General features: G+C 45.6%; 1 protein-coding gene across 10 annotated transcripts in view; it reads left to right on the plus strand.

The window, feature by feature from the left end:
- LOC138748596 (suppressor of cytokine signaling 1-like) overlaps window positions 1-13,507 on the plus strand; it is a 183,951-nt gene that overhangs the window by 92,201 nt on the left and 78,243 nt on the right. For 7 of the 10 annotated variants that reach the window (XR_011348182.1, XR_011348178.1, XR_011348180.1 and 4 more), the window contains exon 2: window positions 2,709-2,811. The exons of 2 other annotated variants lie outside the window; for them this stretch is intronic. The gene's annotated coding sequence lies outside the window, so the exon portion shown is untranslated. Of the gene's footprint in view, window positions 1-2,708; window positions 2,812-4,057; window positions 4,145-13,507 lie in introns of all 10 variants that reach the window. One more of the 10 variants, XR_011348179.1, reaches the window with a different exon arrangement.

A 13,507-nucleotide genomic window follows, 5' to 3' on the forward strand; every position in this document is an offset into this window, starting at 1 on the left:
GAGCCGTAGGTGGTGCCGGTAGAGGACCCATGATTCGGAGCCGAACAGGAGTGTGGGTATGACAACGGCTCTGTATACGCTTATCTTTGTGAGGTTTTTCAGTTGGTTGTTTTTCCAGACTCTTTTGTGTAGTCTTCCAAAGGCGCTATTTGCCTTGGCGAGTCTGTTGTCTATCTCATTGTCGATCCTTGCATCTGATGAAATGGTGCAGCCGAGATAGGTAAACTGGTTGACCGTTTTGAGTTTTGTGTGCCCGATGGAGATGTGGGGGGGCTGGTAGTCATGGTGGGGAGCTGGCTGATGGAGGACCTCAGTTTTCTTCAGGCTGACTTCCAGGCCAAACATTTTGGCAGTTTCCGCAAAGCAGGACGTCAAGCGCTGAAGAGCTGGCTCTGAATGGGCAACTAAAGCGGCATCATCTGCAAAGAGTAGTTCACGGACAAGTTTCTCTTGTGTCTTGGTGTGAGCTTGCAGGCGCCTCAGATTGAAGAGACTGCCATCCGTGCGGTACCGGATGTAAACAGCGTCTTCATTGTTGGGGTCTTTCATGGCTTGGTTCAGCATCATGCTGAAGAAGATTGAAAAGAGGGTTGGTGCGAGAACACAGCCTTGCTTCACGCCATTGTTAATGGAGAAGGGTTCAGAGAGCTCATTGCTGTATCTGACCCGACCTTGTTGGTTTTCGTGCAGTTGGATAATCATGTTGAGGAACTTTGGGGGACATCCGATGCGCTCTAGTATTTGCCAAAGCCCTTTCCTGCTCACGGTGTCGAAGGCTTTGGTGAGGTCAACAAAGGTGATGTAGAGTCCTTTGTTTTGTTCTCTGCACTTTTCTTGGAGCTGTCTGAGGGCAAAGACCATGTCAGTGGTTCCTCTGTTTGCGCGAAAGCCGCACTGTGATTCTGGGAGAATATTCTCAGCGACACTAGGTATTATTCTATTTAGTAGAATCCTAGCGAAGATTTTGCCTGCAATGGAGAGCAACGTGATTCCCCTGTAGTTTGAGCAGTCTGATTTCTCGCCTTTGTTTTTGTACAGGGTGATGATGGTGGCATCACGAAGATCCTGAGGCAGTTTACCTTGGTCCCAACAAAGCTTGAAAAACTCATGCAGTTTGGCATGCAGAGTTTTGCCGCCAGCCTTCCAGACTTCTGGGGGGATTCCATCCATACCTGCTGCTTTGCCACTTTTCAGTTGTTCGATTGCCTTATATGTCTCATCCAGGGTGGGAACCTCATCCAGCTCTAGCCTTAGGGGCTGTTGAGGGAGCTGGAGCAGGGCGGAATCTTGGATATTTCCACAAGTGCATCATATACTTCTCCAACCTGATAACGAATAGCTTTAACATTATCAATCTGACACTCCCACCTTGTGTTGCTCAAGGGTTTCACTGATAACCTGGGTACATGTTTGTTAAAAACTGCCCACCTCTTAGTTGATGCAGAGAACAATATGCAGATCCTTTGCAAGATCCCAAAAAATGTTATAGCATCTGGACAACACTTGGCTACATCTCCGAGTAAAAGGTTATAATTGTGACCTGCACAGAGTACAAAGAAAGCTCTTGAATTATCCTTCAACAGTCATGCTTGTACTCCAGATGTGTGATCTTTCATGTTGCTACCGTTGTCATAGCCTTGGCCTCGAATGTCTTTCACCTCTAAATTTAATTCCTTCAGTGTGTTTAATCATGTTTTATATAAATATTCTCCTGTGCTACTTTCAACCTGAATAAACTTTATGAAATGTTCATAAACACCTGAAGGAACCAAGTTTTCATCAGATACACATACCTGATCGTTAGAGACATTTGCTCTTGGTGACTCCTATCAGGTGTGCAGTCTAAAATTATGACGCAGTACTGAGCTGCTTTTACGCGTTTCAGTATCTCATTCAAAACAGCTGTAGCCACAATGTCCAGTAGTTCATTCTGAGTATCTCTTCCTAATTAGTGATTATGAATTTTGTGGGTTTTGACTTTTCGCAAATGTTCTTCAAGAACAGGGTCAAACTTTCCAAACAGCTCAACGAGACCTCAAAAGTTTCCATTGTGTACACTCTCAATACCAACTTTTTCCTCTAAATGCTAGATTTCTCTCAGCCAGAAACTGCGCTATTGCTACAAGCCTTTTGACTACCTGCTGCCAGTGCTTTGCATGTTCATTGATGATTATTTCAAGTTCTTTCTTAGTTGTCTGTCCACTACAAGGTCTTTGGTGTAACTCCCAGAAACTCCATGAGGCTTCCAAATGGTTTTTAGAATTTTCATGCTCATACAACCTTGTATGAAGATTAGATCACTTGTTGAATCCACTTGTTGATAATGTGCTGGTTGAGTTCTTACTAAAAAGTTTACAATAAAAGCAATAAATTCTATCAGCAGACTGAGTATATAATCCAAGGTCTTTCAACACAAGTTTCCTCTTACAGTGAAACTTTTGAAAAACACAATCCCTTTTCATTTCGTGGAAAGTTGTTCATTGGAATAGGAGGACCTTTCGTTGTTAAATAATCTCTTACATTTTGATTTATATATGCTGGCCAGTTATATATGTTGGCTGGGTCATCATAAATGTTAATTACAACTGTACTCATGGATGATCCATCATTGCATGATGTTTTGGCTTGGTCTTTATCGGCTATAAGCGGACTTTCCACTTTGGCACTGTCTTGGGGTGTAGTGAGATCATCTTCAATTTTATTCACAGCTGTGTCATCCTTTTCTAACTTGTTAACAACTTGTGAACGCCACCGAACAGCAAAACAAGCGACCGATTCTGGATTTGTTGAATGACGACAACTTCGAATAAGGTAAGAATTGCCATTTTTTAGTAATAGTTAGGTTAGGTTAGTTAAGGTTACATTCCAGAACGGGAGGACGCACTTTAATTTTGCCGTTTTTTTTAGCCGATTTTCTAGTCAAATGTCTAGTGCTAGTTTGTCACTAGAAAATCGGCGGAAAAATTGATGCATGTAATGGATGAAATTCGCCCCCAAAGAAAACAATTTCCGCATGGTCAAACTAAACTGCACCTGTTCCAAATCACCAAAAACCTGAAATAGGCTATATTAAGCCCTGGCAGTGCAATAGCACAGTTAGTAACAGTAGCCCAGTACTATTTTGAAACTGAATCAAACCATTGCAAAATTATGAAACAATGAGAGAGGCAGCCTTGCTAAGAATATCCAGATCTTGTAAAGATGAATAACCCCGAGATGTACAGTACATGCCCCTATAGGTGAATAACCTTGTAAACCAGCTCATAAAGATGTGGGCTATAACCCCCACAGCGACCTAGCCTAGTAAAGATCAACTTAAACTAACCTAACTTCGGGGTTATTCATCTCTACGAGACCCGAATATCCTCACCAATTCCATCTACAATTGCTAACCTTGTCAGAAATTCTACACTTAGGCCTAGGCTATTTATGTTCAGGCTAACTGCTTAAGCCTAGTATAGACTAGGCCCTAGGCTGCCATGACGCTATCTCAATCTCATATTGAAGTACAAGTCCTCTTATTGATTAGCCTACAGCTTGTTTTGATCTTGATAATAATAAGAGATGCTTCATCAGCTCTGAAATACATCTATCTTACTGGGTCAAATGAATACGAAACATGACATTTTTGGCTAGGGAGATAAAGGAAGCCTATAGCCAGTAGTTTAATCGAAGACATATTTCCTAAAAATATTTCACTGAGATAATACGATCAATTAAGGGCAATAACTTCACGAGTTCACTGACAAATCCCTCAGTTTATCAGGCCTATGGTATTATTATTTTCTTAACAGTTTAAACGAAGTCCGTCACAGTGTTCTCTGCTCAAGGCCTGGGCTCAAACACGTGTGCGGGGCCCCCTTGAGGCATAGGGACCAATTTGATCAAGTTGGTCAAATAGGCTTAAAACCAGCCCTGCTTGTAACAACGGGTTGTTTGTAAATTGGATGTTTTCAACCATTACATGATGTTACCTAGAATGGACAGAATGGACAGAACTGAATTCTCCCAACCAGTCTGAATCACCCTTATCTGTCCATCCATTCCTTTCTCCCAGTCTCACACAGGCACGACAGCATACCTTGTGTTTCTAGTGGTGGGCTGAGGGGATTCTACAAACTGATCACGCCCACTTGGCTTCTTTGTAAGTGTTAATCGAGCATGAAGCTTGAGTTGATTTTCTTTGGAACAGGATGTGGCAGTGAGGAGCTAGAAGATGTAAATATCTCCCATTCTGACTCCACAGCAGAGAGGTCAGCTGTTTGGTGAGCGACTGGTGGTAGAAAGGGATGATGGACCAGAGGCCATCACATTTGAAAACTGAAAAAAAAACACCACACGATGCTGGAAAAACTCAGCAGGTCAAACAATCCACGTTATGCAGCAAAAGGAAAGATACATCTCCAACAGTTCGGGCTTGTACCCTTCATCAAAGTAGACAGGCAGCTGAACTATAGCAGAGATAAAGATGCGTAACTAATGTTTCAGGCTTGGAGACAGCGCAGTTTACCAGAGCTGGAAGCCACACGATGGCACTCTCCAACCGGATGGCATTAACGTCGCCCTCTCCAGTTTCTGATAGCCCTCTCCTCCTTCCCTCTCTCTCTAGCTCTCCACCCCTGCTGCAACGACCTCTTCCGGAAGGTCATTCCACTCAGCCGCCACTCTCTGAGTGAAGAAGCTTCCCCTCATGTTACTTCTAAACTTTTGCCCCCTAACCCTTAACTTGTGACCCCCTCGTTCCAATCTCACCGACCTTCAAGGGGAAGAGCCTATTCACATCCACTCTGTCTATTCCCCTCATAATTTTATATACCTCTATCAAATCCCCCCTCAACATTCTACGCTCCAATGAATAAAGACCCAGTCTACTCAATCTTTCTCCGTATTCTAGTTATGGCAATCCCGGAAACTTTTTAGTAAATCTTCTCTGCACCCTCTTTACCTTATTGATATCCTTCCTATAATTTGGGGACCAGAACTGCACACAATATTCCAAACTTGGCCTCATTAATGCCTTGAACAGACTCAACATCACCTCCCAGCTCCTCTGTTCTATGCTATGATTTATAAAGGCCATTAGTATTGCCGGGTGCCCCTTACGGTACAAGGGAAAGAAGCAAAAGAGAGTCCCTCAGTGCCTCTTTTTCACCTAGTGAGCTGAAAGGCCTTGAGATCTCCTATAGACATCTTTTTTCTTGAGATGAGCATTTTCTTGGGCTTCCCTACGTTGCTTTCATTCAGAGCATGGACATCAATCAATTGTTGCCCAGCATCATCCAAGGGGCAGGTGAATGTCCAAACAATCTTTCTAATTCTGGAAGATTTAGGAATCTAAATCTTAGACCAAAGATTTTCGAGCAAAGCAGATATGCACTGAAATGTTTACCGCAAAATGCCCCACACTGTTGCCAGAGTTCAACTTCCTCAGGCTCTGTGCTGTGACTCAAACATATCTTTGCATTAATGTGTCTTCCTCAGTTTATTCGTCCAGTGACCAAATGTCACGGGACCCGAGCAGAGGTGGTCTCCAGTGCATGCTCCGATAAAACACCTCTTGGGTGACACCCATGCTATTTCCTGTCTGAGCTGCAGAGTTTCTCCAGCACTGTGTCGTGACACAGACTGGCAAGGATCGCTTCTCTGAGCACCTTTGCTCCATCCGCGTCGGTGTCAGGGATTTCCCAGTGGCCAGCCCGTTTCCACTCTGCGCCCCACGCTCTCATGTACTGTCAAACAAATTTTCCGTCTGGGCATTTTCCAGCCGGACGGCATTAATGTTGGTTTCTCTGGTTTCTGCTAGCCCCCTCACCGTTCTCCCATCCTCCCCATTCCCTCGGTCTTCTTTCCTCCAGCTGTCCACCCTCTTTCCTCTCCATCCACAGAGCCATCCCCCCTCCCCCATGTTTGCTGCTGTGCCCTCCCTCCCTTATCCACCTATCACCTCCAGCCTGTGGGTCTGTGCTCCTCCCCCTGTCCCTCAGCCCCCACCATTGTGTCTTGGTGCCTGCCTACATTTTGTCCATACCTTGATGAGGGGCTCAAGCCGAAACATAGGCTCTGTATTTTCCCCTTTGCTCTATAAAGGACACTGTTTGACCTACTGAGATTCTCCAGCATCGTGTTTTTACTTCAATCACAGCATCTGCAGATGTTCATGTTTTGCACCATTCTAGAAAATCCTTCTTGCTCCCTTGCACGGCCAGAACTGCTCAAAGAATTTCAAGCATGTCTAACTAAGATTGATGCAAATTTAGCACATCTTCCATGTGTTTCAGTTTTCAGAACTGGACACTTGCCTCGTAAGTGAATGGGAGGAAGTAAACTGTCCTGTTCCTCTTAATCTGGAGAAGAGAGAAAGAAGGATGGGGGGTGAGTGGGCAGGCAGTGGTCAGCGCAGTGTCTTTAAGCACCAGCGATCAGGACCTGGGTTCGAGTCCCGCGCTGTCTGTAAGGAGTGTAGTGGTATATTTTCTCCTTTGTACATTATTCCTTACCTGTGTGCTGCTATATGTATGAGGCTGGTCCGCCCTCCAGTGACTCATCTCCTATGTCTCCTCCCCTTATGAGCTGGCCTTAAAGGTCGACTCCCAACCCCCCCCCACCCCCACCCGGGGATTCCTTTACCTGAATCTGGGCTAGCCAAAGTCTTGTGTTTATTAAAGCCTATCATTCCCCTGCTCTCGACTTCATGGTCATTGAAAGAGCCTATCAAGGAGTTTGTACCTTCTCCCTGTGTCTCCTTGGGTTTTCCTTCAAAAAGTACCCGGGGTGTAGGTGAATTGATGTATTTTGGCGGCACTGGCTCGTTGGCTGAAAGAAAAACTTTAAATTAAAAAAAAATTAGAACTCTAGGATCCTAAGAGAAACTTCCTTTGTGAACAGTTTGTAAATTGTTGGGTTACTTAGTAATGTACCTGTTTATTGCTGCATGGCCCTTGTTGGCATCTACTGCAGTGTAGAAAAGTGCAGGGGAGACTCAGTGGGCCACGCAGCTTCTGTCAGAAGCAAAAGGGCAGTTGACGTTTTCAGTCCTGAGCACTTTATTGGGAATGTCAAAAAAAAACCCAGGCCAACGCCAGAACGAGATGGTGTGGATGGAGGAGGTGTACAATCTAACAGGTAAGAGGCAATGGGTGGATACAGGGAGGTAGGTGGAAGGGAAAGAAGCGACGGGGAGGCCGTTACATTCTTCCTCTGTACAACCTGCAGAGCTCGATGAGGAATCGCATCAATGACCAGGATAAAGAACTGAAACAGGCTCTTGCATGTATTTTTTTGCTACTGGGAGTGCGTGTGAGTTGGTGTGAGTGCGTGTGAGTTGGTGTGAGTGAGTGTGAGTGTATGAGTGAGTAAGAAGGTGCTTGAGAGTGTGTGAGTGTATGTGTGTTACAGTGTCACAACTAAGTTACTGAACTCTGAGTACAGAGGCCCAAGTTTAAGCTTCACCATGGCAACTGTGGAAATGAACTCACCTGGCAGTTGAAGAAGCTAATCATTGAGGACTGGAAAAACCCAGTGGATAGTTGTCATGTCTGGGGGAAGTGTGTCACTGTCAGCGGTAGAGATGTGGAGCGAGGATGTATACCCTTCGGGCTCCCTCCCATGTCTGTTCTGGCCTTTCTCCCATCTACGCTCATTTGCTCACTATCCTCTAGAATAGATCTTGCCTATTTACTGTGTCAGTCAAAATGTTTATTAAACATAGAGATGGCATTTAATTCTGAAACCACCGTTTGCAATCATCTTTTTTTTAAAACAAATTGCACTCAGGTTTTTAAGTCCTTCCTCTCAACTTCAACCCATGCCCTCATCATTTTGATACCCTTGCCGTGGGAGGAGAAATTAGCTATGTCGGTAGCTCTCAACCTTTTTATTTCTAATCGCGTACCACCTTAAGTAATCCCTTACTAATTGCAGAGCACCTGTGTCATAGGATGCCACGGGTAACTAAAGCCCCACCCCCCCAACCAGGTAACATCCTGGCGAGCACTCTCCAATGCAGTCATGTCCTTCCTAAAGTATGAATAGAATTGCTTATTGCAATGGCTCTCAACCATTACCTCCGCACCTTAAGTAATCCCTCATTAACCACATAGCGCCTATGATGCCCTATGCCATTGGTGCTCTGTAGTTAGTAAGGAATTACTTATGTGGGGGGATGGGGAAGGTTGAGAATCACCAGTCTGTGGAAAAATGTGGTCGCTTCAAAGGTCTGATGAAAGCAGGAAAGAAACTGTCCTTGAATCTGGAGCTTGGTGTCTTCATGAATTTTCTGCCCGATGGAAGGGGAGAGAAGAGTGAGACTGGGATGTGACGTGGCCTTTCCAATAAGGGCAGCTTTCCTGAGGTATAGACTGGGTCGATAGAAGGGAGGGTGGTTTGTGTGATGGCCTGGCTGAGGTGCTGACCCTGCAATTTCTTGCGAATTGTGAGACGAGGAAATGCCGTTGCAGCTATAGAAATTCAGCAAGACAATGTTATTTTTAAAACAACCCTCTTTTCAATCTTCTTCAGCATGATGCTGAACCAAGCCATGAAAGACCCCAACAATGAAGACGCTGTTTACATCCGGTACCGCACGGATGGCAGTCTCTTCAATCTGAGGCGCCTGCAAGCTCACACCAAGACACAAGAGAAACTTGTCCGTGAACTACTCTTTGCAGACGATGCCGCTTTAGTTGCCCATTCAGAGCCAGCTCTTCAGCGCTTGACGTCCTGCTTTGCGGAAACTGCCAAAATGTTTGGCCTGGAAGTCAGCCTGAAGAAAACTGAGGTCCTCCATCAGCCAGCTCCCCACCATGATTACCAGCCCCCCCACATCTCCATCGGGCACACAAAACTCAAAACGGTCAACCAGTTTACCTATCTCGGCTGCACCATTTCATCAGATGCAAGGATCGACAATGAGATAGACAACAGACTCGCCAAGGCAAATAGCGCCTTTGGAAGACTACACAAAAGAGTCTGGAAAAACAACCAACTGAAAAACCTCACAAAGATAAGCGTATACAGAGCCGTTGTCATACCCACACTCCTGTTCGGCTCCGAATCATGGGTCCTCTACCGGCACCACCTATGGCTCCTAGAACGCTTCCACCAGCGTTGTCTCCGCTCCATCCTCAACATCCATTGGAGCGCTTACATCCCTAACGTCGAAGTACTCGAGATGGCAGAGGTCGACAGCATCGAGTCCACGCTGCTGAAGATCCAGCTGCGCTGGATGGGTCACGTCTCCAGAATGGAGGACCATCGCCTTCCCAAGATCGTGTTATATGGCGAGCTCTCCACTGGCCACCGTGACAGAGGTGCACCAAAGAAAAGGTACAAGGACTGCCTAAAGAAATCTCTTGGTGCCTGCCACATTGACCACCGCCAGTGGGCTGATCTCGCCTCAAACCGTGCATCTTGGCGCCTCACAGTTTGGCAGGCAGCAACCTCCTTTGAAGAAGACCGCAGAGCCCACCTCACTGACAAAAGGCAAAGGAGGAAAAACCCAACACCCAACCCCAACCAACCAATTTTCCCCTGCAACCGCTGCAATCGTGTCTGCCTGTCCCGCATCGGACTTGTCAGCCACAAACGAGCCTGCAGCTGACGTGGACTTTTTACCCCCTCCATAAATCTTCGTCCGCGAAGCCAAGCCAAAGAAATTTGTATTAATAATCACTAATAATATAACAACTTACTTAAATATAAATTTAACTCCATCGATGTGCAAATATATGTGTGTGTGTGTGGATTACCCAGACTATTGCAGTTTAGGCATAATTCTGGAAAGTCAATTCCCAAAGGTCAGTCTTAGAAATCTGGACTGGGAAGTAGGATGAGAAAATACTCAAACGAGCACAGTAGCATTAGCAGAATACCTGTACCAGCGGTTAAGTCATGTCTTAATACATACCAACACCTGGGTCCGCAGGTACCCAACACCTCCCCATTGCCACTACAGTCTCCAATCCTGTTTGGAGCCCGAGGTCCCCCCCCCCCCCCCCTCCTGCCCTGGAGCCCAAGGCGACTTCTTTGATGAGGACTGCACTGCACCCGATGCTGCAAATGGTGTCACTCCTCGTCCGGCTGCAGCCGATGCTGCAGACTTGAACCCAGCTCCGTTTGGCATCTTCCCGGCCAGAAGCAAAGATTTCGGGTTTTTAAAAAAACTGTTACTGTAATCAAACCGGTGCCAACAGAGCATCAGAGCCCCATGTGGGCAAGTCAGCACTAAAAACAAGTTTGGTTTTTGGATCTTTTTGGAACTTTGGAAATGGGGTACTCGACCTGTACGATAATTTGTGTACATCCACTGTCTCGACCTGCCTCACTGGCTTCAACAACCAATTCCTCTGTTCCTGTACCCCTTTCAAAAAGGTATTTCTGAAATACTTACTCACAAGACATCGAAGCCATTCTGATCACGAGCTGATCCATCCTCCCACTCAGCTCTGCACCCCGCCCTTCTCCCCATCACCCTTGATGCTCTGACCGATTAAATACCTGTCAATCTCTGCCTTAAATACACCCTCAATGAGGACCGGGGTCGTGTTCCCCATACCTCCTCCTGAAGTCCACAATCATCTTCTTGGATTTGCTGACATTGATCTCGCCGCTTCCATACTCACCTGTGGGAAAAAGTTCCATAGACTCTGGCTAAACAAATGTTTCCGCAGCTCTGTTTTAAATTGATACCCTTTTATCCTAAAGTTGAGCCCTCTTGTCCTAGACTCCCCTAGCATGGGAAACAACCTGGCCACATCTCACCTCATTCTTCCCACTAAAATGCACCCCTTGTGTTTCTGTGCCTTAATGCCATCTGCCCACTCTACCACCCTCTTTATATTGGCCGTAGTGCATCGGAATCCTCTTCACGGATCTGGTACTGCTGAGATTCGTGTCGTTCACAAATTTAGAAATAGTGGCTTGGACACTACCATTTATAGAGAAGCTAAAAAAAAAGCATTAGCTCCAATATCTCTGGGGAATCCCAGTATTCTGCTTTTTTCCCGTTGACTGGGAATCTGTTGACTGTTACCCAACCGATCTTCTATCTATATTTTCAATGTCCCTTTTGTATCCAAGCGCTTCAGGATTTATTGCCATGCACAAGTCATGAAATCTGGTGTTTTGCAGTAATGTCATAGAGCAAACATTCATTTTATAACCATCTTGCAACATTACGATAAAAAAAAAACAATTATAATGCCCGAAAAGTAAGGCAGTATCTTTGGTTCATTGATTACTCAGGAATCTGATGGCAATGGGGAAGAAGCTGTCCTTGTGCCTCTGAGTGCTCGTCTTTAGGCTCCTGTACCTTTTCCCCGATGGTAGCAGAGTAGCCTGGGGGGTGGGTGTCTTTGAGAATGGAGGCTGCTTTTTTAAGACACTGTCTCATGTAGATGTCCTCGATGGAGTGAAGTCGTGTGATGTCGCAGGTTGAGTTAACAACCCTGTGGAATTTGTTCATCCTGAGAGCTGGCGCCTCCAATACCAGGCAGTGATGCAACCAGCCAGAATGCTCTCCACGGTACACCTGCAGAAGCTTCTGAGAGTTTTCAGTGACCTACCAAATCTCCTCAGGCACCTCACAAAGTACAGCCGCTGTCGGGCCTTCTTCGTGATTGCATCAACGTGGAGGCTCCGGGACAGATCCTCTGAGATGTTGACACCCAGGAATTTGAGGTTCTTGACCCTCTCCACTACTGAGCCCTCGATGAGGACCGGGGTCGTGTTCCCCATACCTCCTCCTGAAGTCCACAATCATCTTCTTGGATTTGCTGACATTGAGGTTGTTGTCGTTGCACCGTTCAATGAACTGATCTGTGCGTTTCCTCATTGCCATTTTGTAACTGTGGTGTCATCGGCAAACTTGCAGATGGCATTACTAATACTAATAAAAACAACTGATGAAGCTCCCTCTTGAGAATAAATGGACACGATGCTTGTGGCTTTCAAAACAGTAACCGATTAGACCCGTTTGTCTCAGTGGCAAGGTGATGGGGGGAGGGGATGGGGGATAAAGCGTGTGCAGGAATCGGTCAAAAATCAGGCATGTGTGTGATCACTGGATGAAGGTTTTCTTAGAGTAATTCATTCCGGAGGATGGTTTCCAGTATTCAAGCACAGCTTCACTAACTGAAAACCAATGAAGCTTTGTGACTAACAGAACTTCATTCAGCGTCAAATCTGCTTCCTGGCAGATTGCAGAGTAAAACATGAAACTCTGCGGACACCGCGATTGAAGTAAAAACACAATGCAGGAGAAACTCAGCAGGTCGAGCAGTGTACTGTAGAGAGCAGAGATAAAAATACATCACCATTGTTTCGGGCTTGGAGAGAACTTAGTTTATTGGAACTGGAAGCCATGAGGTACAAGATGGCACTCTCCAACCGGATGGCATTAACATCAACTTCTCTGGTTTCTGCTGGCCTTTTTTCCCCTCCCTTCCCCATCCACCTGCCTTCTTCCCTCTATCTCTCCACCCACTACTCTTTCCATTCACAGAGCCAACCCACAACCCCTTTTTTCTCCTCCCTTCCTTATCCACCTATTAGCTCCTGCCCCTCTTCCTCCCAGCATCATTTTGTTCAGACACCTGCCTACATTTTACTCATACATTAATGAAGCCTGAAACATTAGTGATGTATCTTTATCTTTGCTGTAGAACCAAAGACACTGCCTTACTTTATCTTTGCTGTAGAAAGAACACTGTTTGACCTGCTGAGTTTCTCCAGCGTTGTGTTTTTACTTCATTCACGGTGTCTACAGTTTTGTGTTTTACTCTGCAATCTGCTGGGAAGCAGATTTGACACTGAAAGTAGTTCTGTTAGTTACCAGATTGCAAATTGGGTTTGCTCAAGTTCCTGTTCATGTTTGACTTCGACATCAGCAGAGTGATGCATTAAACAACCTCGTTAAAAGAAATGGAATTAAAGCTGACCTTTATCCTGCAAAAATATTCTTCTAAAATCACCATCTTGATCAGAACTTGATTTGCTGCCCGCACACTTAATCAATCAGTCCACCCTGTTACTATTGCGATTTAGTGGAGCTAATGTAGCCGAGGAAACTGAAAAGTCGATACCTTGTTGCTTTAAAAAAAAAAAATTAACCAGTAGGAGCTTAAAACGTGCTCCCAAGCTGAACTAGAAAGTGAGGTGACACGGTTAGTGCGCCTCTATTACAGCGCCAGTGTCCCGGGTTCAAATCCTCCGCTGTCTGTGAGGAGTTGGTACGTTCTCTTCTCACCCTCGAAAACATACCAGGGTGGGTGGTGTCATGGGGAGAACGTGCAAACTCCTTATAGACAAAACTGGATTGGAACGTAGGTCCCTGGTGCTGTAAAAAGCGTCATCGTTCACCCTACCGTGTCAGCCAGTTTCTTGGCACTTACGCCTGGTAAATTCCAAACTTTAAGGGTCAAAAGGACCACTCATATCGAGTTTACACTCCCCCCACCCCCCCTCCCAGTTATCACAATGCCCGGCCAACGATTCTCTCCATTCATTTTCT

Source organism: Narcine bancroftii, chromosome 13, assembly GCF_036971445.1.
Source record: "Narcine bancroftii isolate sNarBan1 chromosome 13, sNarBan1.hap1, whole genome shotgun sequence".
Taxonomy (NCBI): domain Eukaryota; kingdom Metazoa; phylum Chordata; class Chondrichthyes; order Torpediniformes; family Narcinidae; genus Narcine; species Narcine bancroftii.